General features: G+C 36.3%; 1 protein-coding gene across 1 annotated transcript in view; it reads left to right on the top strand.

Annotated features, from left to right (window-relative positions):
- The window catches only part of TET2 (tet methylcytosine dioxygenase 2), a 136458-nt gene that overhangs the window by 32386 nt on the left and 76264 nt on the right, over positions 1-27808 (top strand). The window contains exon 2 of the mRNA XM_028121251.2: positions 5822-5966. The gene's annotated coding sequence lies outside the window, so the exon portion shown is untranslated. The remainder of the gene's footprint in view (positions 1-5821; positions 5967-27808) is intronic.

Raw genomic sequence — 27808 nt, 5'->3', positions numbered from 1 at the left:
TGATAATGTACATAGAATGCCAAGTGAATTTATACCTGTCCCTCTACATTCCTGTGTTTGATTCTTAAATAATTTTTTGTGCAGTGGAAATGCTGTGCCAAACAATTTCCAACTGCTGCCTATACTTCAACTTTGTTTGGCAGTTTTAGTTCTATAAAGACTGTTGATTAGAAACAACCTTGTTGGGTGTATATTTGTTTTTAGCTTAGTGGAATTTGTTCCGTAAATGCTTACTGAATTTTTCCTTGGAGTCACCACTTTGTCTCTGTTAGGAAGTGCAGGGAGTAAATATGCATGAGGACTTCCTTTAGTTTTCTTCTTAGAATTTTAACTGCTGTAGTGATTTTTTAAAAGCATTAATAGAATAGCCGTTGCTGCCAAGAAGCTGACATTCTGAAATAGCACTTCCCTTTGGGCACCATACAGTTGGAATCATTTACTTGCAGAAAAAGTGTATGGGAGTGGCTATGGGGAGGGGGGAGGGAGGAGGAAAACCATTTTATGGGCATATCCTGCTGAGGTCAGTAACCTGCTGTTCAGTGAACTCCAGTCTGACCCCATTTAGACCTGGAGGAGGATCACATAGAGCAGAGAAGCAGCTGAGGCAGCATCACAACAGAAGGAAGCACCTATTGCTGGAAGCTTTGAAGAGACATACAAGGAGGATGGACAAGTAGCACAAAAAGGAAAGGAAGGACTGGATCCAGCAGGATAAACATAGTTTGTGATGAAAGCATTAATGACTTCTGATCAGTGATTGAGAGGAGAATGTATTTAAGGCCCCAGAGAAAGATTTCTATGCAGGATGCACAGCCTATATTGATATATACTTGTTTATAGGTAGAGTAACTGGTTTACAGAGAAAAGTTTTATTTTGATTTTGAGATAAAATATCTGCTTCTAGGGTTTGAAAAAGAGAATAGTTTACCTTTCACCAAAATGAAATGTTTTCTCCATTGAATCTCTTACAAGCTGGTAATGTTGTGAAGCATGGTCGGTAACCGCACAGGCTCCAGAGGCCTGCCACCTACAAAGTGTGTCCTAAGGGACAAGACTGGGAATGTGAGAGTAGTTTGAAGGTTAAATGACTAAGCGTGCATTAATAAATTGTAGCAATTTTTATTGTCATTGTTTTTTCATCTACGTTCTGGAAAATATAGAAAGTAGATACTATCTTTTAAAAACACAGTGAGTAGTTGATGAAGATTAAATATACCAGAATAGACTTTAATTTAGGAAACAAAGAAAAATCTGTCTTGGAACCACATTATCCTTAGCAAGATTCCAACTTTGACCTTGAGGTTTATTTCATTCAATTAAAAATGTAGATATGTGTGTGGGAGTGAGAACATTTAAATGTATTCATTGGCTTTCCCTCAGATTTTTTTTCTCTATAGCTCTTATTTTAACCTCTTTCTTCAGCAGTAACCCTTCGTGTTTATTCTGTTTTGCCTTCTGGGTGATTTTTTTTTTTTTTTTTTTTTTTTGTATAATCTCAGTGTATTAGGTCAGAGGGAAAACTCTGTGTAAGCTGACTGACAGTGTTGCATTTTCTTTGAGAATATTTACCACAGCATCCTAAGTAGTACTAAATTTTTCTTTCAGAACAGGTAACCAAGTATGTGAGTCATCACTGCATTGATTTCTGAATGTTACTATTTTGGAAATTTTCCAAAACTGAACAAAGCCAGAATCGTTGACCATTAAGGAACTGTATTGTAACAATAGACTTGAGGTCTCTTATGGGTGTACATTCTAATTGTTGGTTTTTTGTTTTTTGTTTTTTTATTTTTTAAGGGGGCTGTTTGGGGCATAGAAAACTGGAACTTCATGTTCTCCTTGAGAGTTTGCCAGCTGGTTTCCAGCCAACCAGATAACTGCTTGTAGCGACATTCATTTCTGTCGGCCTCTTGATCTTGTGCCAGCCCTTAGAGGGCAATACCACTAAGCCTGCTCACACCATTCTGAACCAAGGGCACTGCTGTCCTGAATGCCTCAAAGTATACATAAAAATCTGGTAAGTCCCCTCAAGGGACTTACAGCTCAAGTTCTGATAAAACTCTGAGTGTAAAGAATATATTATTTTACTATTTAAGTTTTGTATTAGTATTTTAAACAGAAAACAGGAAGGCAAATACATAGTTCTGTCGCTCTGTATTCCTCAGTGTTTGGTCCATAAGTAAACCCAGCTTTAAGGAATCTAAACATGTACAGACAGTGGCTCTCTTCTAGTCTTACCAATGCCTCTTTGACCCTTTCTAAAAACACAAGATATTTTATTGTCTCCAACCCTGACCTCCTATCTGATAATTAATTATTTGGATTACATTGGTTCTCAAATACATCATGGCAACAATTTATTTTGTCGCTTCAGATTTTTTTCTAGAATTATCTCTGATTAATACCATTATTTTTCTTTGCAGCCAAGCTCAAAGTTTTACTTCTATAATCGAGTCTTTCTTTTTCTCCCTATATCTACAATGCTACTAATATCCACTCCTTTCCCAATCAGTAATATTTCCCTGCTTGAACATTTTATTTCCTCTGCCACCCTCTTGTTCAGACTTATCACTTTATATCTGAACTACTGCAATAAGCCAATATCTTGTATGTAATAATTTAGAACAGCTAAATCTTCTACTACTCCATAACTGGGAGAATGGCTTTTTAAAAAAAAAAAAGTCAGGCAATAACAAGTATTGGTGAGGATGAAGAAAAATTGGAACACTCATACATCGCTGATGGGAATGTAAAATGACACAGCCATTCACTTTGCAGAACAATTTAGCAGTTCCTTGAAAGGGTAAGTATAGAATTATCATGTGACTCAGCAATTCCACTCCCTAGAGAATTAAAAAGGTATGTCCACACAAAACTTAAAAACAGTGAATGCCATGTTCATAGCAGCATTATTCACAATAGTCTAAAGGTTGAAGCGATGCAACAGATGAATAGACAAACAAAATGTGGTATATACGTGTAATGGAATACTATTCAGCCTTTAAAAGGGAGGAAATTCTGATGTGTGCTACAACATGGACAGATCTTGAAGACGTTAGGCTAAGTGAAATAAGCCAGTCACAAAAGGACAGATATTATATGATTCTGCTTATATGAGGTACCTAGAATTGTCAGATTCATAGAGACTGAAAATAGAGTTGTATTTACCAGGGGCTTGGGAGAGGGGAGATTGGGGAGTTATTGATTAATGGGGATAGAGTTTGAGTTTGGGAAGATAAAAAATTTCTAAATATGGGTGGTGATGATGATTGCCCAACAATAAGACTGCTTAATGCATAGAGCTATACATTTAAAATATGGTTAAAATGCTAAATTTTTGTTGCATATATTTTATCACAATATAAAAAGAGTTGTAAATGAGTGTTGATAGCAGCATTATTTATAATAGCTAAAAAGTAGAAATAACCCAAATATCCATCATGAATAAAGTATGGTATATCTATACAGTGAAATATTACTTTGCCATAAAAAGGAATGAAGTACTGATTCACAATAAAACATATATGAACCTTGAAAACACTATGCTACATGAAAGAAACTAGACAAAAAAAAAAGTCAAATTTTGCATGATTTCATTAATTTGAAATATCCAGAATGAGCAAAGACAAAGAAATAGAAGGGTGATTAGCTGGAGGAGGGATGAATGAGGCCTGACTCCAATTGGCTAATGGATTTATTTTGGGAGTGATTAAATTGTTCTGGAATTTGATAGTGACAATAACACAACTTTTGTGCAATGGCACAACTTTTTGGCTGAAACCCACAGAATTAAATACTTAAAATAATTTTATGGAATGTGAATTATATCTCAATTTTTAAAAACCCTAAGTGTTAATATATAACTCTTGTAATGCTGTGTTCTAAAGAAACAGCATGTTGTCTGGTCTTGGCTTACTATTTCTAGCCGTGGAATTTTGAGAAAATTAAGTGACCTCCCTTACTCTGTAAAGTAGGGATAACAATAACTACCTAACCAGATGTTTGTGTTAAATGAGATAACATATGTAATGCATCAAGCACAGTGTCTGGCATTTACTAAGAACCCAGTAAATTTACTAAGACCCCTTGGGACATGAGCATTCAACATCTCTCAATACTATTCCAGGTACTATTTCCAGATATTATAGAAAATGACCTAACTTCTTTAGCCATTTATCACTAGGCTGTACATTCTAGCTCAAATCTGCCTCTCCAAATTCTTGTAATGCTCCCTTTACAGAAATCCGTCAGTCAGAATGGGCTGTTTAGTCTCCCTCAGTTTGCTGCACATATTCTAACAGCTATGTCTTTGAAAATGCTCTCTCCCTGTTCCTGTCTTTCTCTGACTTTCAGCCTGCCCTTAGAACTCAGAAGACTTTCTTCATGCATTTAGCTTTCTCCCTCATTTCAGTTCATGGTCATCTCTACTTTTGGAGCACCCAAGATTCTCACTACATCTTTGACTAATGAAGCCTTACTTTGGTTATATTTTTAAAAATATGTGTCTTATCATGGATGGAACTGGAGGGGATTATGCTAAGTGTAATAAGTCAAGCAGAGAAAGATAATTATCATATGGTTTCACTCATATGTGGATCATAAAGAATAGCATGGAGGACCACAGGGGAAGGGAGGGAAACTGAATGGGAAGAAATCAGAGAGGGAGACAAACCATGAGAGACTCTGGACTCTGGGAACCAAACTGAGGGTCACAGAAGGGGGGTGGGGAAATGAGGTAACCCGGTAACTAGGTGATGGGTATTACGGAGGGCATGTGTGGTGATGAGCGCTGGGTGTTATATGCAATTAATGAATCATTGAACAATAATCAGCGTAAACTTCCGAAGCAAAGTCTAGGCATAGAAATGTGTTGTGGACCCATAGGAGATTTCAGGAGTAACACAAATGAGAAATGGGAGATGGTTGTATCTTATTCTAATGTAATTTTTGAAAGTACTGACTGAGGCTGACCAAACTCTGCAGTCTGCTAGCATATCAAATGTATTATCTGCCTTGTTCAGTTTGGTGGTTAAGAAGCATTTTCAAGTGGACCCATCTTAATTGCATGTATAGTGATTGCTGTACTAAGAAGGGTCAGCAGAATGGGAATTAAACAATAATAATAATAATTAAAAAGTATGTGTCTTGTTAGGTGATCAGATTAAAATTTGTATTCAATCTCTTGAACTAAATTAAAGTCCCTGAGCACAGGGACCACATGTTACAATGTTCTACCTTTACCATCACACTTAGTACATTGCCTTGATATAGTATATTCTGAATAAACATTTGCTATTTATAAGTTAAGTTAGTGCTGCATCTCAACAAGTACAAGGCCTTAAATTAATGATTCTCAATCCTGGCTGCACCCTAGAATTACTTGGGGAATAAGGCTTCATTTTTAGCCCAACAAATCAGAATCTCTGAGCATTAGCCCCCAGCATCCCGCCCAGTTGATACTGTTACAACCAAGGCTGAGAACCACTGGATTCAACAGATGAAGTAATATAACCCAGTGGGTCCCAAGACTAACTGATAATCACAGTCAAGATATGAGGATTGCTGATTAGGCAGAGATACTTTGGGCATTGCAAAGTTTTCTCTACAAATATTAGTATTGTATTATGGTGCATTTGGGAGTTTTCATTGCTTTGAGAATGATCCTCCAACCCTGAATTTTTTAACAGCCAGTGGTCTAGTTGGACATATCAAATTATGGGCATCTATAACCTTTAAACTTTATATGATAGTTTTCATACCAGATGTATATCTTGTTCCTTTTTGCTAACTTAAAAATATTCAAACTCTGTGTCTTTTCCAGGCTAGCCAACATCATCATCAAACCCTCTCAAGATTGTCTACTTGCCCTTGCTCCTGTTGAGTTACCACACTTGGAAGCAGGAGATGGGCTCAGCAGCAGCCAACAGGCCATGATCCAGGAGTAGCAGTAAGGGATAAAGCTGCTGGTAAGAATTTGGGTACAGTTGGTGCTTGGTTTCTGAGAAGTAGAAATTTATTCCTAATTTAACGGTCAATCTCTCTTCTAACTTTCAACTCGAAATTATTCTGTACTCTCTCAAATATCTTAATTATCTATGCTTAGGACACATGGGTTAGATTTTAAGAGCTGTGAATGTCCTGGAGTTTTGTGCTAACCTGTATGGATGGATGGTTTTGTATCTACATTGTTTTCTGGAGAAAAGGAAGGTTTTCATCAGATTCTCAAATGTCTTTGAATTTTTTTAAAAAAGATTAAGAGCCATGCAAATATAACTATAAGCATGGAAAAATGTGATATCTGTAACCACTTGTCACAGTATTTCTCCTCTCCATTATTACCTCACTTGTGGTCACTTTGTCTTATTTGTTGAGGATGAAAAAAAAAGTGATTATTTGTGGTTATTTGCTGATCAGAAAAGTGAGCACCTCCTGAACCTAGGCAGCCAGTTTTCATGATAATTTGGCCCCATAGAACCATCAGGGAACTAAAGTATACAATGACCAATTTCAGGAAAGCCTATGTAATTTTTTCACATGATTTTTCTGAAAATATAAATAGAGGTACTGACAGGGAGATACCAAGTACTTTTTTCATCTACAGTTGATATTAATAAAGATCAATTTGTTCTGAATGCTCTTCACTGACAGGCTAGTAGGTGTCCCAACCTAAGGGTTATTTATCAGACCATTAACATTTATATAGATGAACAGAAATGGGGAACTGGTAACTGATATTTTTTCCAAAATATTCAAGATGGACACCAGAATGAATTCCATGTATACCTTTGCCCGTACTTTCAGTCAGTTAAAATTATGGGGGCATCGTTGGAAAGAAAATGGAGGTTACATTAAAAAAAGAAGAAGAATGAGTGTTGTTTTTTTTTTTTCCTTCTGTAACTCTTAGCAGGTAGTTCAGCTTCAGTTTCACTGAATCTTGTTTATGCATTCAGCATAACAAATCTTCTAAAAGGCCCATGTAGCTGTAATCTCTGCCCTCACTCTAGATGCCTGAGGATATAAGTATCTACTCTGCCACTTGATACTTCTTAGAGACTGACCTGGTGCTGAGAAATCCTTCCCATTGTGTCCTCAATTAAACTCCCATGATTCCTAGATGTTGCCATTTTCCAGACATAAGGCAACTACGTCTGCCTAGATTACCTCTCTACCCTGGGAATTTTAAATCACTCTGTAAGGGAAAGAGAACTCAGCACTACTAACTCTCAGAATGAAAATTTTCCCCTTGCATGCTAATATTTTTAGAGTATTCATTGTCACTGAAAATAGACTTCCTCTTTCCCCTCTAAGGCTGGGCTGGAAAATCTTAGGTAATTATGAATAAAGCATTCTTTGCTTTTCCCCTCCTCCCGTAATGGATGCTTTACCTCTCACTGTGAGGACTGTGGCTACTCATTCTATATTTGACCTTTATATGAGAAATGAGATGCATTTTTAAAATGGAAGTTTTACAATAACATTAGAATTTTTCTCTTCTTGGAGATGAAGTGTAGGTAAGGAAGGAAGTGCAAAGTTTGGGGGAAAATGTAAGAGAAATTACTAAGAAAAGGAGAAATTAAAGTATTAGCTATTTGTGAGAGAGAGAGAGAGATTGATTTCACAAGTAACTCCCAGAGGAGTTCTTCCTTCATATCCGAAAAACAGTATTATTTTGTATTTAGCTTTTTACAGTTGGATAAGCTCAGCCTAGGAGATATTTAGAAATTTAGTGATAAATAAACCTAGGACTTATTTTTAATAATATTTATTAGCTTTGTGTTCTTAGGGAAATTATTTAACCTCTTCAAGTCTTGTTTTATCTGGCAAGGAGGAAAATAGGTCATAAATAACAATAATGGGATTATATACATATATGGATATATGTACATGTATGGATAATATGTACAGGGCCTGGCACAATTAAATTCAAAATCATATTAGTATTTGTTTATTATTACTATTATTAATGTTGCTTTCAGTTTTTAAATAATAAATGCAATCAAAGAGTATTTCCTGAGTTCCTATCAAGCACCAGGCGCTCTTTAGGAACCAGGGTGCCTTACTGAGCAGAAAGATGAAAGTCCCTGTACTTGTTTGGCTTAGAATCTAGAGTGGCGGACAGATATAAACAAGATAAATAAATAAAAATGTATAGTGCATTAAATACCAAGAAGTGCTAAGCATAAGAAATTTAAGACAGTAAAAGAAAATTGGGGGGATGGTGAGGTAGTAATTAAAGATGGAGTAGTCAAGAAAGACCTCATGAGAAGATTAATTTTGAGTAAAAACCTAAAAAAAAGTATATAAATAGACCATAAAGTCATATGGGGAAGAACAGGTAGGGGAGAATACCACAAAGACCTAGAGTAGTAAAAAGTTTTCACAGAATGATCCAAACAGAATCAGAGGATCTTATACAGCTAAATCATCTACCATCTGTAAATATGTACACATACACCCAAATAAGTGATACAGATAAGAACTTTGGAAGCTCAAGGAATAGCAAGGTCCCTCCAGACTAAAACAGTTAGAGGAGGACTTCGCAAAGGAAGGTGGCAGATGGTGGCCTGGATTTGAAGGATAGGAAGAAATTGCATAGTCAGCAAAAGAGTATAGACTTTCAGTTATAAGAGGAATAAGGTCTGACAATCAAATGTGTAACATGGTGTCTATAGTTGATAACACCATATTGTATAATGGGAATTTGCTAAGAGAGTGGAAGCGTTCTCACACACACAAAGAGTGGTAAACATGTGAGGTGATTAATATGTTCATTAACTTGATGGGGGGGAATCCTTTCATGATTTATATGTATAGCAGATCATCACCTTGTGCACTTTAAATATCTTACAGCTTTGTTGGTCAGTTGTACCTCCATCACACTGAAAGAAAAAGTTCTAATTAAAGTTATTTTTGTATATCACAGTTCCATAGCCTTCACACTTTCAGCCATAAAAACAACAACAACAACAACAACAAAACAAACAGGGAATGACATCCTAATGGAGAAGTGGAAGAGAAACAGCATGAGATGGAGTGAAATAAGGATGTTGGTGTTGAGGGCAGGTGGGCGAGACAGAGGATGATGGGGGAGGCAAAGAGAGGCTACCTTGCATAGGGATGGCACGTGGTGGGAGCGAAGATAGAAAAGCAGGTGAGGCCAAATTTTGTAAAGCTCTTAGGCCAGGCTAAAGGTGATTACATGCCATCATACAAATACTGAGGAGCAGTGGAAGCAGGTGAGTAACCAGATGCATCCAGGTCATTAGCAATACTATTTATTTTGACAAGTTTAGGAGAGTATGGAGATGGAGGAAGTGGTTGAGTGATTCAGGAGTGAGGCTGAGAACATGGATTATGATATTAGAGGTAAGACTGAAAAAGGAAGGTAGATTTGATAGGGAAAATCCTGAGGATTTGATCACTAATTGCAAATAGAGGATAAGAAGAATCAAAGTTTTCTCTTCAGGTTTTAAATGACCAATTAAGTGTTGGCATTAAAGGAAATAGAGAAGTAGGGGCATATTGTGAGTTTGAACTTATGGTGAAGGAGGTGACACAATCTAGGGTAGGTATCCTTAAGACTACTAAGGATAAAGTTCATGCAATGTTTGACAGGCTGAATTGAGTTGCTAAGAGAAATTTTTCACTGTGCATTGAAATCTAAATATTAACCTAGTGCAAAAATTGTATGAGAATATGCCTATCAAAATGTTACATTTTTACACCAGGGAATCATAAAAGTATTGCTCAAAAATGGGCCATTAGACATCACCTTGGTCCAGTTGGCTAATTTTATGGCAGGTTAAAGGGTACCCAGACATAATACATGACTTCCTAAAGGTCATGTCATTAGCTATTGGCAAAACCTGGACTAGCCCTTCAGTAAGTGTCCTTATTGAGACCTACTACCTCTCTATGTCATCTGTAAGAAGTGTTAGTGATTTCTATTTTGCTGTCTTGTTTGTGGAGAAAAGAGTTAGAAGGTTTGGATTTGCCCATTAACTCTCTTGTAGCCATTCTTCTAATTATTATGGATATTCTCACCCTTCCTCATGAAACGGACCTTACTCATTTACAAGCTTCACTCTTCTTGCCTTAGTCATTTTCTCCCACCTATGGTCATTGTTGATGTATCCTGATTAAAAAATAAGTCATCATTCTATTTCCTCAGTAGTTTGAGACAGAACAGTTATTTCTAATATTGTTATTTTTTCCTGTTTATCTTTTGGAAGAAAAATGGCTTTTCTTATCTCAAATTTAAATCACCACGTAGTCTTTAAAATGAAGACTCCAAATGTCCTTTCTTTGCAGACCAGCCTTATGAACTGAAGTCCATCATCATTATTCTAACAAACCCAATTGATTTATCCTTTGAGTCACAGAACTTTAAAACAAAAATAGATCCTAGAGATCATCTAAGGCAGTGCTCTTCAAACTATTATTCTCCAACCCATCTGTTACTAAATGTTTTCTTAAATGTAATTATCTAGCAATGTGCAGAAGTGTATTTAAAAGAGGAAAATGTTTACTTTTTTATTTACAATAGTGCTACAATCTTTCTTTATGTTTCTTTACTCTCTCCATTAAACATGCCACATTATGATACAAGTCATGGCTGAACTGTATGAAAGCTGTATCTTGTGTATATTTTAAGGCCCAGATTGGTCTCATTGTCTCTATGTCCCAAGAGACTGAATTATAGAAGACTATTGACATTCTCATGGGATTCTACTGAGAGCTTTGGCAATCCCTGAATTCACAAATAGTACTGTAGCATTTTTTTTTTTTGCATTAATGCCTGTCCACATGTGACCTGTACTATGAGTTTAGAACAAGTAAGCCATGCTAAAATAGACTACACACTATGAAAGTTATTTTCACTATTCTTGTTTCAGTTTCCCATCAAAGGGTGAAGTATCAGTTGTCTCCATTTATCTCATAGGATATTTTAAGCAGAAATGAAAGTCTTGGTGAAAACACTTTGTATTCTGAAAGAAAGTTGCAGTGCAAATGAGGACATTAGAAATGTTTACCCATCTTTACAGATGTTAATCTGACCAAAGCGTTTTCTCAAAATGTGAAATAATGCAGTCAATGTAGTCTCCCCTTATGGGGGAGTGGGGAGGAGGGATGTTCCAAGATGCTCAGTTGATGCCTGAAACTGTGGATAGTACCAAACCCTATATATACTCTTGTTTTTTCCCATATATACATACCTGTGATAAAGTTTAATTTATAGACACAGGAAGAGGTTAACAACAATTGTTCTAAAAATAGAACAATTATAACAATATACTGTAATAAAAGTTACATGAATGTGCCCCCTTTCCCTCTCCTCTCCCTCAAAATACCTCTTTTTTTTTTGTAATGATGTGAGAAGATAAAATGCCTACATGATGAAATGAAGTGAGGTGAATGGCATAGGCAGTGTGACATAGCACCTTCTGACCATGTGTCAGAAAGATTCTGGATGGTAGATGACCACGGATAACCAAAACTGCAGAAAGCGAAACCAAGGGGGGCCAGGGCAGCGATTACTGTAGTGTGTTATCTTGGCTTTTTTAATGTTGAGAAGATTGGGAGAATAATTAATGGGTTTCTTGGATAATCTGTGACCATATAGTTAAAGTTGTATATGTGTATTGCACTTTTGTAATTCTTAAAAGGCATGTACAGTCCTTGAATTTTGCTAGGAGTCTTAGAGAGACTTTAAGGAAAAAAACCTTGGCCATCTTCTCAAGATCTTGAATCCTCCTCCATACTTACACATGTGCACACTTACATGCTTCCTTAAATCCTTCTAGCCAGCTTGCTTCCTACTTTACTTAGAATATTGAACTCATTGGGCAAGAACTTCTAATTTTCTTTTCCACTCATACCCTCAAATCCAGCTGATCCATATTACTTCTCTTCAGAATTTTCTCAGTTTTTCCATGAATTAATTATTTTTTAATTGTTCCCTCTGCTATTCTTTTCTTTTTCCTGATGGTCAGTTTAAAGTGTCCCAGTGTGCTTATTCTTAAATGCAAATCTAACCATGTATTCTCCTTCTTAATACCCTTTAATGGTTACCCATTGTTAAACTTTGCTAAAGCAATAGAAGCTTCCTCCTCCCTGCCCCACAAAGTTTTTACAGTTAAAATGGAATTCATCTGGTCAATGCAGGAATAGATGCAATTTTGGGACTCTTAGGGTCACCTGCTAACCCCTCTTTAACCAGTGTGGCTTGAACAGCTCTGTGAACCATTGATATCTAAAGTACTCAGTTTGGAAAACCATTGACCTACAATGGTTTTGTAGCCCTATCTGGCTCTTAATTACTCTTCAACCTCCAGGTCACCCTACCGTCCTTCAGATTCCATGAGGTAATTATTCCTTACTGTTTATAGGTCTTGAACCTAACATTATATTTCACACATTCAAGCCTTTGTACTGGCTGTTTCTCTCCTCTGCCTTTTCAATAAAGACCCAACTCAGGTTTCTCATCAGCAAAGCCTTGTATCTGTGGCACTCATGTTCCTCAAACCCCACACTTACTGTAGTCTCTTGTGCCTGTTTCTCTATAAACTCAAATCCCTAGGACAAAGGCTGTGTCTTATCTTCTTATTCCTAATATCTTGCACAGCATCTGGTTACATAGTAGGTGCTCCATCACACTCTTTAAAACAATTCACTTTGTGACCTTTTTCATATCTTTTATTTTTTTTCCTTTGTCCTCTCTAATCCCCTATTAAAATAAATACAACACCTGCCCCTTTGGAGGATGGGGGGGTAAGGAACTGTGGAAGGTGAGTAGTTGGAACTTCAAGTTCCAACTTGAATCCAATAGCAATATCATATACAAAGTTAACATTATTTCAGAACTTGAACCCCACACATACTCAGTTGTAACTAACACTTGTATAAGTAACATTTGCTACCTGAAATATTTTTTTTTTCCTGCAGTATCCTACCCAAATTAAATTTATTGCCATTGGGATTTGTGCTTTTGTTGGCTATTTTGGGAGACTTTGGGGATGTATTCAGTGTTCTAATTCCAGTAGTATTGATGAACATAAATGCTTCACTATAGGAAGAGAGATTTGAAGAGATATGATATTTAATGTCTACTGGATGATAATTTTCATGAATAAATACACTCAAGACTTCGTTTAGTGAAACATGAATTCGGAAAATGTTTTGAAAATTCCAAAAATTTCAGTTGATGATAGATTTTCTTCTCAGGCCATTTTTGTTTTGTTCTGTTTTTTTAGTCTCAGGGAGGGAGGAGGAGAAAAGTGGTCAGTGTACTTCAGAACATAAGCTCTTTGGGAGGCCATATGTTTGGCATTGTTGTCTGGGTGCTTTGTGGTATTAAGAGGACATAGCTGGGAATGTATGCAAGGTTGCCGGGCTAAATCAATATGCTAGAACTCTAGAGAGCATTTTTGGAAAGATTTCTGAGCTCCAGGTTCCCTAACCAAATAGTAAAGTGATTATTAGAATCCATAGGTTTTCTAGATTATGAGAATTCATAGAAGAGAGTAAATAAACTTCTCAATTAAAATGCAGAGTTGAATCACAGATCTGTACCTCTGAAACAAACAATACATATATGTTAAAAAAAAAAAAAAGAAGAAGCTAGCAGGAGGGGAAGAATGAAAGGGGGGAAAATCGGTGGGAGAGACGAACCATGAGAGACGATGGACTCTGAGAAACAAACAGGGTTCTAGAGGGGAGAGGGGTGGGGGGATGGGTTAGCCAGGTGATGGGTATTAAAGAGGGCATGTTCTGCATGGAGCACTGGGTGTTATACACCAACAATGAATCATGGAACACTACATCAGAAACTAATGATGTAATGTATGGTGATTAACATAACAATAAAAATTAAAAAATAAAATGCAGAATTGAACACTTGGACTTATTAAATGTATTTCACTAAGAACAAAAAAAATGTATAGCCTTTTGTCATATTTATTCAAAGTATAAAACCAGGTGGTCTCAAAAAGGTTTTATTTCTCTTGTTCAGTTTCATACTTTCTTAAGGTATAATATAGTAAGTTTTCTTTGTTTAATTTGTGCTTTAGTTGTCCCCTGCTCATTTTCAAAAGTTCTGCCTTCTCAAGGTGGGTCATTCTTTTAGACATTTTAAAAATTGAGATTACTTTAATGTTCATTCTACTAGCAAGTTTTCCTAGAGTAGCAAGGTAGTAAAGCATATCTGAATGAATGCCTAGCACATAGTAAGTATTTAATAGTTTTTGATTGAGTAATGGGATTATCATCCTAGAGAATGGAAGATAACTTAATATCAAAATGTTTTTCAAAAACTAGCTTTTATTAATGATGTAGAAGATACTTCTCTTCATTAACACGGGTCATACAACTGGAATTTATCATAAAATGCCTACTTTCAAATCTTTATCGAGGCAAGTTTAAAAGGGCAGAAGGGGAAGAGAAGTGGCCAGGAGATAAAGGAATTGACTAAATTTATGAGACTCAAAATATTTACTAAATTTGTAATTTTATAATTGCAAATTTTGTAATATTACAAAATCACAGAGAAAAGTTATATTTTTAAAAGCTCAAAGAAAATGATTATTTCCTTTCATGCCATGGAGGAATCTTCTTTATTGCCTTCCTAGAAAGGACTAGTCTAGCACCTGATTGGGTTCTTCTGATAATGGTCCACGCACTGATTTAGCACATTTTTAGGAAGTCCTCCTGGTTCAGTGTCATGCTGAGTTACAATCCGCATTTACTAAAGAATGTTGGATCCCTTTTTCATACAAAAGTCCCTTAAATATTAAACTGTGGTATTCGGTATTTTAGACACTCTCAGATCACCTGGGGCTCCCCTGTAGTTGTCTGGACACTGCACATCTGTCACTCGAGTCCTGGACCACACTTGCGTCCTTGCCTGCGAGTACACACCGCTTTTCACACTCCAGTGGCAGCATACTCCCCCCCCCCATACAAGCAGCTGATAAACAAGATCTCTTCCACCTTTATTTGCTACTGTGATTGTCGAAATCAGTGTGGAAGATTCTAACAATTTATTAAATTCCATTTTGTTATTTTTAGTTCCTCTTTTAAGCCTACACAAATTTATGAAAATCTATTTCCATTCCATGTATTGTTTATAAACACAGGTTCTCTTTCTTTCTCATTTCCTCTATAAATTTTGTAAAGATGACTTCTTTTTTATTACTGATTTAAGTTGATATAATTTCTTTTTTTTTAAGTGGATAATGATTGAGAGAACATGTCATACGTTTTTAATTAAAATCTTAGCTAAAATTTAGAAGAACTCTTATTATATCCTTCATCTTCTCTATTTTTAACTTTCTCCTCTGGAAAATGGAGGCATCAGATTTCTTACTTAATAGGAAAAAAGGATCTACTTTCTTGATATAACATCATACTTTTAAAACTCTAAAAGTCAGCTTTACATTTATAACCAGCAACATAATAGATGGCTCCCACAGACTGGAGGCAGCTGGAGAAGGATGTGATATGCTCTGCGCACCCCACCCCACCCCACCATGTCCTCTGTCCCTAAACAAGGGGCAGATATGGAATTGGCAAGGCCTTACTGGAGTCATTTTAAGGAATTTGTTCAGTGAGTTGGACACAGTGATGAATCATGAACCTAAGGATGTACTAGAAAGTAGGTTTGAAGATGTTGAAGCAATTTTCTGAGTTCTGAATGTGTGGTTCCTTTTGCCTTTACTTAGAGATGTTCCATTGGTTGTGCAGATAATGCATTTTTCACCTTATTTTTCATATAACCAATTTATTAGGAATAGCAGGTAATATACCTGATAAATCATAGAAACCTGAGAATGTTTGGTCTAAGTCACATTAGAATATGAGGGTCAGAATGACATAATAAGCACAACTGGCATTGATATGAAGAACTGTGATTTGTTTTTAGAGAACATTAGAACTGATGTATATAAGCTTTAAACTTCCACGACTGTTTCTCTAAGCCTCAGTTCATCCATTATTTCTATTTGGGAAAATTCCTTCAAGAGTTTTGTTTTGTCAACATAGGAAAAGGTATATTTATGTATAAAAAATATTAACTCCCTATTCTTTGTATGTTCACTCAACCACTATCTAATTACCTTTTTACTTAATTCTCATTTACTCCCTTCTACTTTTTAACTGTTTTTTCATTTTCCTCCCTGTCTGAAAACACTGCTTCTTGTTTGCCTGATATGAATACACACACACACACACACACACACACACACACACACACACACACACACACACATTTTTTAAACAACTAGGTCGTACTCTTAACCAAAATGAGAAAGAAGGTTGACTTCACTGGAGTGCTTTTGTTGTCTTTTATGTTCATGAGATAATTATGTCTTAAGACCCTTGATAATACTGTGATTGAAAGACCTGTTGCTGAATCCTTCTACCCCTGGAAGATTGGTAAGAATTCCCTTTAAATTAAGCTATTCAGCTGAATCATTTAAGTACTTGCAAATCAAGAGTTTACTTTGGAAACATTACATCTGATGTATTTTAAAAAGTTGGATGAATTGCCCTTTAAAACAAAATCACTTCTTCAGAAGAGGCCCCATTTTTCCCAAATACTTAATGGAGAAGAAATCTTTTCCTATTGAAGTGATTCAGACTTACATTATTTGCTCTCTTGTTTAATGCAAGGGATTTCTTAAAAATTTTATGGAAAGTGTAAGTATATTTTCATGCATTCATAATAAGCAAGACAACAGAGGTAAGGCAAAAAAAAGGATTTAAAAATGATAAATAATGTGGGCATTGTTGCTATGCTAATTTCTGTTCCCATTTCAGTGCTCAGTAGCTTCTGTAAATAAAATTATCAGTTGATAACATTTAAACTAGGCACTTTAGTAAATGGAGGTATTGCTTATATATGAGCTTTTTAAAAAAAAGTTTAATTTTACTGAGGGGGTTTCAGGACTACTAATCATGGATTACATGAAGCAAAGTATAAAGCAATAGAAGGTCACCTCCAAGTTGGGGATAGAGTTGAATTCCTGCCAATATAGTTAAATAAGGTATTATTAACAGGACACCTTCATCCAAAATCTGTACATTACCAACTCCTGCCCTCCAGATTTGTGTGACCATGAAAATTGCTGCATATTTCCTGAGATAACACCTGTCCCCCAGCTTCAGTCCTTGACATATTGTGAACAAAGATATATGTCCAATGAACTGGTTCCCAGGGAAATGAATGAGTGTACACGTGCGCGCCTGTATGCGTGCGCGCGTACACACACACACACACACACACACCTCTTCAGACTTTATTATTACAGACGATTTGCAAAATCTGTGGATAAATAACATGCATTAATCTTACTTAATGGATAGATGATGCTGAAAGTAATATGAAAATCAAATTAATTCTGTTTTTCCCCATCCTTGCCTTTGAGAAACCTGAGTCTTCTGAGAGGTAAGGTGACTGCTTCAGGATGGGGTGGTGAATTACTGGTGCTAGTGGGTCTGCCTCTCAGATCCTCTGAATGCATACATAGGTAGCTTTTCACCCACAGCTCCATATAACATCTATCTTAAAAAGTCTGTAATTCATAGTTTCTTTTTAATCTTTTTCATAAACATGCATTGTTATTAAAGAAATTATTAAAGGAAACACTTTTCTAATTACCCATGGTTCTGATATCTTAGTGATTGTTTTTCTTCTCTGAAATTCTGTATTCCTTAAAGGCAATGGATTTTTGTGTCCTCCTCTGAATGACACCTTGTTTAGTAACATAACTTTAATCAATCAGCATGGCCACATTAAGCCTTTATTTTGAACCATATTTCTACTTACTTTTTATAATGAAGTTTGGGTGTTTCTTTCTTTTTTTTCCTTCATTACTTGTAATTTATTAAAAAGAAAGTACTGCCCTTTAGGTTCCATAGTTTTATAACAGGATTACTGACAACAAAAGAGTGGGTACTACATTAGCACCATAAATATTTTTTGTATCAATTTTTTATTTACATTGTAGTTGGTTAACATATAGGGTAATATTGGTTTCAGGAGTAGAATTTAGTGATTTATCACTTACAACACCCAATTTCATCATAACAAGTGCTCTCCTTAATACCCATCACCCATTTAGCCCAAAAAGATTTCATGGTGAAGAAATGGAGTGACTGTTAACTATAGCAGGCAAAATGAAAATTTAGTAAATGCAAACATTTTCTGGAACAAAGCAGAATACCGGTAAATAAAGGTATCAAATATAACTGGTTACCTGGACAAATATTTTTAAATGTTATAAGAAATATCAATGAAAACATTTGAATTGTGTAGTCATCCACATAAACTGAAAATGACCTGATGGAATTTGAGCTCCTGAAGTACTTGGACTTCTCTTTTATCCTTATTATGATCCCTAACACTGTGCTTGGAACATGGTGGGTAATTAATAAGTGCCTGGCAGATGAATAATGATTATCATTGATTTACTGAATGAGGAAGTGCGTTGGGAAAGTGCTGTCTATCAATATCAAGTTGGTTACTTTGAAACATTTTATATAAGATTTGGGAGGAAAATAAAAGTGTGCCATTTGATTATGCTATATTAAGAATTCCATTCTTACACCATATAAACTCATATTTGGCCTACATAATACACAAAGCACCAAACTGGGTTCGAAGATAGTTGGAAAAGGATGTGGTCAGAGAGGGTTTTAAATTATGGATTTACTGGAAAATAATCTTGTTTCTAACTTTAAAATCCTAAACAATACTGTAAACAGTTGGGGATTGAGTGTGCTTTGTGTCAGAGAAAGGTCTTTGTATGTATTTATTAGCACATTTCATCACACAGAAAGGAGTGCCTGGCTCTGGGAAACACACCTACTGAACTCTTAATTGCAGTAGTGATGCTTCCAAGCAGTAGGGAATACCAAAGACATCAGAGCCATGATTGAGGATGTTGAGGAAATGTCTTAGGCAAGATTTGAGTAAGTTTTAATTGTAGTAAGAAATACACAACCTCTGTGAAGTCATCCCCAACTCCTTGAAGCAAATTTAGACCCTTTCTTTTCTATGTCTGCAAAGCATGTTTATAAAAATCTAGTGAAAAACTAATCACACTATTTCCTTATGATGTTTCAAGAATCTCTCTTCCTCAGGGACAAGAATCTTGAATCCTTCAGACATACCAGGTACTTAATAAATATTCAAATGAATAATGGGCTATTATTGCCTAAAAATACAGAAACCATGTAATATCAGGTATATAGTTGAGAGAAAAAAGTGCTCTCAGTTATTCACAATAATTTATTTATAGAGAGATCTCTAGTAATCTCTTTCCCTGTGCTTTTTAAATTTTAAATAGCATTAGAGTTACATATTTCTTGGGAAATTGAAAGAGTGTTTGTGAGAACATTTGGGCTCTGGGCCTAATTGCCAGATAATAATTTGAAAAGTTTAAAGATTATAGTCCAAAGGTATAAACTTATTTAGGCATTATATTTTTTTGAGCTTATTTTAGCAGTGTATATTTCCCTATACCACCATTCTATCTATCTAGGTTTTCTAATTTGTTCACTGAAAGTGTATAGCAGGGGCGCCGGGGTGGCTCGGCTGGGCGACTGCCTTCGGCTCAGGTCATGATCCTGGAGTCCTGGGATCGAGTCCCGCATCGGGCTCCCTGCTCAGCGGGGAGTCTGTTTCTCCCTCTGACCCTTTCCCCACTTGTGCTCTTTCTCTCTCTTAAATAAGTAAACAAAATCTTTTTAAAAAGCTATATAGCATTTTATTTTTTAATATTCTCTATATCTGTATTTATAGCACCTCTGTCTACATTCGTTTGTGTGTTTTTTTTTTTTCTTATCGTTTTAGTGATTTTTCTGTCCACTGCATTCCTTCTCAAAGAATCTACTCTTGGGGGATGCCTGGGAACTCAGGTCATGATCCCAGGGTCCTGGGATGGAGCCCCTCCTCGGGCTCCCTGCTCAGTGAGAAGTCTGTTTCTCCCTCTGCCCCTCCCCTCGCTGGTACTCCCTCCCTCTCTCTCAAATAAATTCTTTAAAAAAAAAAACCTCTTGGATTTATTCATTGAACCTACTATATATGTTTTTGTTCTTAATTCTCTTATTAATTACTTTGCTTAAGTTTGTTTTGTTTTATTTTCCTAAACTATTGGGTTAGAATGCTTATGTCATTTATTTTTATTCTATCTTGTGTTGTAAAAGATTTTAAGGCTGTGGTTATAATTTGACTACAGTTCATGCATTTCAGGATGTCCTGTATTAATTACCTGTTTTTCAGGAATCCTTTCTTTTAAAGTTTTCATTAAAAAAAATAAGTTTTTGTTTCTTCTTTGAACAAAAAGTTATTTAGAAAAAGAAAAAATTGTTCAGCTTATTCTCTACTTGACTGATTTTTTGCAGTATGAACTCTATTTTTTTTTTCTTCTTTTGATTCTGTTTTATATTTTGCTATAGAATTACATCATCTGGCTCTATTTTCCTTAACTTCTTAATTTCAGTGTCTTTTCCAATTTAATCATCCATCTGCTGCTTCAGAAAGTACCTGTGAAAACTTCCCTTGGCAGGACAAGGCACAGGAGATCTACAATTTATTTCTAGAACACTAAGCAAATCATTTCTAAAAGCATGCTCTTCTGCTACTATTGAGTAAGATGTTAATTTTTTTTCTTTCAGTTGAAGTTCTTTTTTTTTCCCATAGGTACCATTCTGGATTATCTCCCCTTACTCATATATCCTTGAAGGAGGGCTGATTCACCTACTACCACAAAAGTGTAATAGTACCTTAGACTATTCAAAACATTTCTTTTACTGGGACATTTAGAACATTATTACTTTTTTCTATTTGTTGAAACTATTGCTTAAGAGATCAGGTCCCCCCACCCCCAGTCTGTCTTTGTATTTCTCTTTCACTTGTGGTCTCTAGTCCAGGTTCATAATTTGGTTTTGTCTGATTTCCCTCCTCCTTCCCTCCCTCCCTCTTCCTTCCTTCCCTTCAGTCCCCCTCTCCCCTCCCCCTCTCCCTCCTCCTGCCCTGTCCCCCAAGTAAGGGATATTGGGGCAGTCAGATAGGGTTTTCTTTATTTTCCACAACTGACTTAGGAAGAGGGACTGTGGTTAGACTCAGTGTTGTCCCTTAATATGGATTCATCTGCAGTTTATCCATAAATTTCTCAAACTTACTTTCAGCTAGCACTGTTCCCTGGTATTTTAGTGCTGCTGCAGGATATTTTCCAATTTTTGTTTTTCTTTGATTATTTCAATGATCCACTGGGAAGAGGGCTTGGATATCTGCTCTGTGTTACCACTTCTCTACAAGTCCTCCAGCCTAATTTTGTTCATGAACATGATGAAAATTAGCTCCTCAAATGGATTTAATATTGGATGCTGCTTTCAAGGAAATTCAAAATAGAAAGTAGGCTTTCAAGAAGAGAGAATAAATTATCAGCCAGTCTCTCAAGGACAAAAATAAGCCAAATCTTATGAAACAGGTTTTGGAGTAAACTTTTTTTTTTTTTACACATTTCTAATTTAAGTTGAACTCTTCAAATGAAACTGAAGAGCTAAAATCTTTAACTCACAAGCATTCTTACATAAATTTTGCTAGGAAAAGGGGACTTGTTGCTTTCCTAAGATTCTCAAGAGGATCTCAGAGCTTAGGAATGAATGCTGCAAATGCATAAGAAAATTAAGGCAAAAATTCATTATCTTATGAGTTTCTATTTTGGATAATAAGCCTGATTCCACAAGAGATTGCTTTAGCACAAACATGAAAACTTTAAGCATGAAAACTCTTTTTACTACATAAAAGGGGAGAAAAGAGCTGCAACTGGAGTGCAGAAAACTGGATGATTTGAACTACATCCAGAATAATCCACAGATTTTAAACAAGATCCTGTATTGCGTAGTTCCTCTGGTATGCTGAAGGAAGAAGGACGAGGGAGTTTTAAAGACAAGTGAAGAGCACATTCAGTTTCTCTTGGCCTCAGCTTCAGTTTCACTGTCTGTATTAAGGGCACATAAGAAGGAACTAAAATGATTGGTCATGATGGCAACTGTGTACTTCTATGGTTGCGGAGGGGGAAAGAGCCCAGCTATTTCCCTCTTAAGACAACTTTTTCTGCTAAAGGTATTTTGCTAAAAATACATTCATTATGTAGTTAGGCACTAGCAGAATAAATAAAGCATATTCTGATGTATCAGGATATTTTCATCTGCTGTTTGTTTTGGTGGACTGGTAGAACATATTTCTACAAAAATTGAGCCAATTGATTGTTCAATTTGTGAATAACTGTCCAGGAGTGAGCAGGACTCCTCAGTATATTCCTCTGCATTACTGGTAAATCCTCTGAAGAATCAGTTTCCCAAGTTGGGAAACTCTGGTTTTCTCATTTATTTTTATCGTCTAATTATTTTTCTTACCATTAAGTGAAGTATAAAGGGCACAGAAAGACCTGATTTATTTTTATGAGCAACAAGTAAAAAGACCTAATTAGGGCATCTTTATTTTATTATTTAACCTTTTTATATTTCTTGAATCTTTTCCAGTCATAGAAAAGTTGCTGATCATGCTCAATTTTATTTACTAGCTTATAAGATGAAAAAGAGTAAAATAGGAGTGTGTAGGACACACTGATGAGTAGACAGTGTTTCCAATTAATCTCAAAGTTTGGGATTAATTTAGCATTAATTCTATTCTTTGGTGTCTTCCTGTGTTTTTTTTTGGATTTTGTTTTTGTTTTTTTGTTGTTTTTTTTTTTTGACATGGTGACCTTCCATAACAAAGAGGAAATAGCAGGAAACTTGGTACCAATTAAAACCAGTTCTCCTTCCACCAAAAAACTGAACTGTCAGCAAATGTAATCTCAAATTCAAGTAGTGATAAGTGTTTTAGAGTGAAACAGGAATAAAGGAACAAAGCTATTAAATTTTAGCATCTGCTGGAAAACAATTAAAATGCATGCCAGCTTAATTAAGTTTGGTATTTAATAAGTTACAACTTGCACAACAGAAGTATAAATAGATGCCTAATGCATGCTGTATATGTTTGGATGGGGGCCGCTTCCAGCAAAACTGAATACATTGGGATGAATGTCTGCATGAATATTGTTTATACATTCACCTTTGGTGTTCATTCCCGCTATGAGTTATTCAACCACTATGATTAAGTTTGTACCAAAAAAACTCCAAGTTAAGTTTGCATCTGATTAGCAGTATTTGAAGCTTGAATTTTTCTAGGATGAGTCAAGTGTAATAACAGGTTTCTGGATCCAAACAAGTCTTCAGCCGTATCATCGAAAGAAACTTAAAATTTGAACTATCTGTTCTTACTGTAACCAAGATGCACTGGATAATCCTGGACACAATCCACTGACTTTGGTTCCTTCCATCACAGTCAGTTGAATTGTCTTCTGAGGTTAGAGGTCTGAATACTCTGTGCCCATTGATTCAGGTCCATGGCTGTCATGATGTGCCTCTAACAGCTTTCTTTTGACTAAAATAGTGCACATGTCAGCTTGGTCTGTTACAGTGAGAACAGAACCGAAATCTGATAGCAGATTTCTCTCATATTTTTTTGTGTTTCTTAATGAAATTAAATATGTGACTTTGCTCTTCTACAGTGAATTAAAAGCTGTCTTTAGGAAAATTCAGAACTCTTAAACTTGTAGCTAGCCATGAAATAAGTATTTCAAGTAGAAACAGAAAACTTAGAGTTTATTTCTAATCAGCTGGGAATACCAAAATGCTAAGACCAGGCCCATGTGGTTGGCATACAATATTTAGATATAGACATGTTACTGACATTTCAGGTTTGTTTATTTACAGTGGAGCCTGTCAAAAATAGTCATATCTGTTCTGTTTTCATTCAGTCAACAGGCAGTCTTTTGAGTGCCCGCCGCATACCTGTGTTAGGTTTTAAGATGGGGAGGGAAGGTAGATAAAGCACAGTATTTGCCTGGAGGGATTTGAGAAACAACTAAGCCAAAGGACAAACCATGTTAGTGATAAGTAGAGGAGTTATCAAGGGAACTTAGGCTCCAAACCCCTCTGAAGTCCTTGCACTTCTATCCAATGTGCTAAAAAATAAGTGAATCATTTTTATTGTGGTTAGGCAGTTTTTTGAGAGTTTGTTTTTGTGTTTGTTGGGACCTGGGTTGAAAATAAACATGTATGGGAAGAGACTTTAAACTTGTTTTTCTCAACTGCTAATTCATGATTAGGTTTCATTTTTTTCTAGGTAATACCTTATCTATACCTGACAGTATTTTTTTCCTTTTATAGAAGTGTTGTGTGTTCCAGCTTTTAATATGCTTAGTCACTAAAATAAATTTATATGTTAAAAGATAGGATTGCTAAATGTAAATCTTAAGATTGCTAGAAACCAGCAGGAAAGAGGATACGTATATACTGTCATTCATTCATTCAGCATATATTGAATATCTACTTTGTGCCAGGTACTGACTGAAGTATTTTAGTTACGACTATGAAACCAATAGACATAGCTCTTGTTCTGCAAGAAGTTTAAGTCTGATGGAAGATGCAGATAAGAAATAGGTAGCTATAGTATAATGTGTTAAGTGCTGTGATGAGGAAAAATACAAGGTGTTCTTGGAACACTCTGGAGAGCATCTAACACTCTCTTGGAAAGTCATTCAGGGTTTCCTAGATGAAGTATTGTCTACACTAGGACCTGGATAGAATATGTGAGAATTAATTTGCCCAGAATGGTAAGGGTAAAGAGGAGAGAGATAGGGAAGATTTGCTACAGCGAGAGGGACTACACGTATAAAGGCACAGGGGCAATTGAGAACATGGTATGTTAGAGGAACTATATAAAAATATCAATAAGAGGCTGGGGCAAATAGGCATGAGAGAAAATCCCAGAGAGGCAGCCAGGGCAGATCCTGACAGCTTTAGGGTCATATTAGTGGGTATGGAAAACTAAGAGGATCTACTGAGGGTGGGAAGAAAGGGAAGTGATGGTATTGAGCACTGGGCTTTAGTATAGAGAATAGGTAGAAGATGAACAAGACCAGAAGCAAGAAGTCCTTTTAATGGACTATTGTAGTGAGCCAGGAATGATAACAGCAAGAGTCATGGTAGTAAAAGTGAGGATGTAGATAATTTATGGATTCCAGAAACAATTAGAAAGTAGAACTAATCATACATGGTATTTAATGGGATGTTTCTATGAGGAAAGAAAGAACTAAATATCCAAGGTTTCATAAGTAAATGGGTAGATGATATTGCTACCCAGTAGGACAGGGAACAACATACACGAGGGGACAAGTTTGGAGTGAAAGACAATGAACTCACTTTGAGATACAGAGATGATTAAGAGACTATTGCAAATTCAGACTGGGGACTCTGCTAAGGACTCAAAGTGGAGATCTGGGATTGATCTGCACCTAGAGCTCATGGTATGTAAATGGGTCATCCAGCAAATGATGATCTCACTCTTTCTGGCCATCTCTTGGATCACCTTGCTGTCTTTTCTTTCTCTTTGCAATCTCTAAATTCTAGAGTTTTCTCAGCCCCAATCTTAGGCCATCTTCTCTAACTGTACCCTCACTCAGGATGATTTCATCCAGTGCTGTGGCTTTAGATAGCATTTGTAGGCTGACAAAGCTCAAAGTTATCTTCAGCTTAGACTTCTTAGCCCTTAGACTTCTTACTAGCCCTTCTTACAAATGCATGTCTAATATACCCACTTGAGTGATATCATGCATTTCACACAGGTTGTTCAAGACAGAACTTACAATTTTCTTTTTTTAAGATTTATTTATTTATTTTGAGAGAGTGAGAATGAGAGAGAGAGTACATGAGAGGTGGGAGGGTTAGAGGGAGAAGCAGGCTCCTCGCTGAGCAGGGAGCCCGATGCGGGACTCAATCCTGGGACTCCAGGATCATGACCTGAGCCGAAGGCAGTCGCTTGACCAACTGAGCCACCCAGGTGCCCAGAACTTATAATTTTCCCATCAGTTTTATTACTCCCATTCTCCTCTATCTCAGTACATGGTACTATCTTCAGCCTTGTAGCTGACCCCAAACTAGGCATTAGCTTGGTTTCTTCCCTTTCATTTATTCCCTCACATTCAATGCAATTCCAGGTTGTTTTGTTTCTGTTCTGCCTCCAAAATGTATCCTAAATCCATCCATCCACTTCTCTGATTTACCACCACTGTCACCCTAGTCCAGGATATCATAGCCTTTCTCTTGGATTACTACAGTCTCCCAACATTTATGCTTAATGCCTTCACTTCACTCTCTACAGACTACCAGAGTGATCTTTTAAAAGTTCAAGTCAGAGCATGCAACTATTCTATATATAATGTTCTGATGGCTTCCCATTGGATTTAAATAGTAATTTAAGTACCTTACCCTTACCTGGCTTTTGCATACCTCTAACCTCATTTTAAAACCGCTCTCTATCTTGCTGAGAACCAACCAGACCAATTTCTCTGTTCCTCAGATTGCCAAGCGCAATTATGCTTTAGTGCCTTTGTATACTCTGCTCCTTCGGGATGGACTGGTATCCCCCCAGCTCATCCTACCATTGGCTTTTTTAGTCAGCTCAGATAGATGTCACCAACACAGAGAGTCTTTTGCTGACGTCTCTGATTAATCCCATTTCAGTTCTTCTCTATCCTGTCTTTCAGATTTATTTCCTTCATAGCACTTATCAATCTGCAGTGTCTTATTGGCTTACGTGTTTGTATAAGTAAGCTTTACTAATGGGGGAACCCAGACTATCTTGTTCACTCATACATCCCTTGAACTCAGAATGATACTTTGATATAGCTCTCTGTTGAATAGATGAATGAATATTGGGGAGGGTCTCCACTAGAACCCTGAAGACACTAGCCTTTAAGGAGTAAGCAAAGGAAGAAGAGCTTGATGAGACTGAGAGCAATGAGAGATAGAGGACCACTAAGACCAAGATGTCACTAAAGTGAAATGCAGGTCTGAAGGAAAAGAGAGTTGAGAATAAGGCATTCCTTCTGTCTGAAAGGGAGCAGGAAAAGCTGTATGGAGGAAGTGAATTTTGACTGAACCTTGGAAGTTAGGTAAGGGAATCTTGTAAGAAGGATTGAATGGAAGCTCAAAGGCCTAGGTGCAGAAAATGCATGGCTGTTTGGGGAACAGAGTCATCTCATTTGTCTTTCACATACCTCATTTAATTCTTAGAGTAACCCCTTTAGTATTAGTCACTAGATTAAAAAAAACCAAGCCTCGATCAAGATCACACAGTAAGGGGAAGAATGAGAATTTAAATTCACATCTATCTGAATCTTACTCTTACTCCAACTTTAAGTCATCAAATTTCTATAGATAACTCATATTCTCCCTGCAAATAACAGTATGCCAGTGATGGAATGAGGTGTGAACAAGCATAATGGCAATATAACAGATAGGCTTAACTTTGAGTATTCGCATTATGGCATTAAGGGAAATTGAGGTTGAGGATAAAATTAACTACAGGCATACCTTGGAGATATGGGGGTTTACTTCCAGACAACCACAATAAAGTGGGCATCATGATAAAGTGAGTCAAATGAATTTTTTTTGTTTCTCAGTGTGTATAAGAGTTATGTTTATGCTGTACTTTGGTCTATTAAGTGTGCAATAGCATTATAGCTAAAATAACAATATATGTACTTTGAAAAATACTCTTTTGCTAAAAAATGCTATTATCTGACCTTTTAGCAAATTATAATCTTTTTGCTGGTGAGGGTCTTACCTCAGTGTTGATGGCTGCTGACTGATCAGGGTGGTGGTTGCCGAAGGTTGGGGTGGCTGTGGCAAT

The sequence above is a fragment of the Eumetopias jubatus genome, unplaced genomic scaffold, assembly GCF_037043125.1.
Source record: "Eumetopias jubatus isolate StellerSeaLion01/CBP00866 unplaced genomic scaffold, mEumJub1_p1.0 scaffold_2, whole genome shotgun sequence".
In the NCBI taxonomy this organism is placed as follows: Eukaryota; Metazoa; Chordata; class Mammalia; order Carnivora; family Otariidae; genus Eumetopias; species Eumetopias jubatus.
This window is presented reverse-complemented; position numbering and strand designations above follow the sequence as displayed.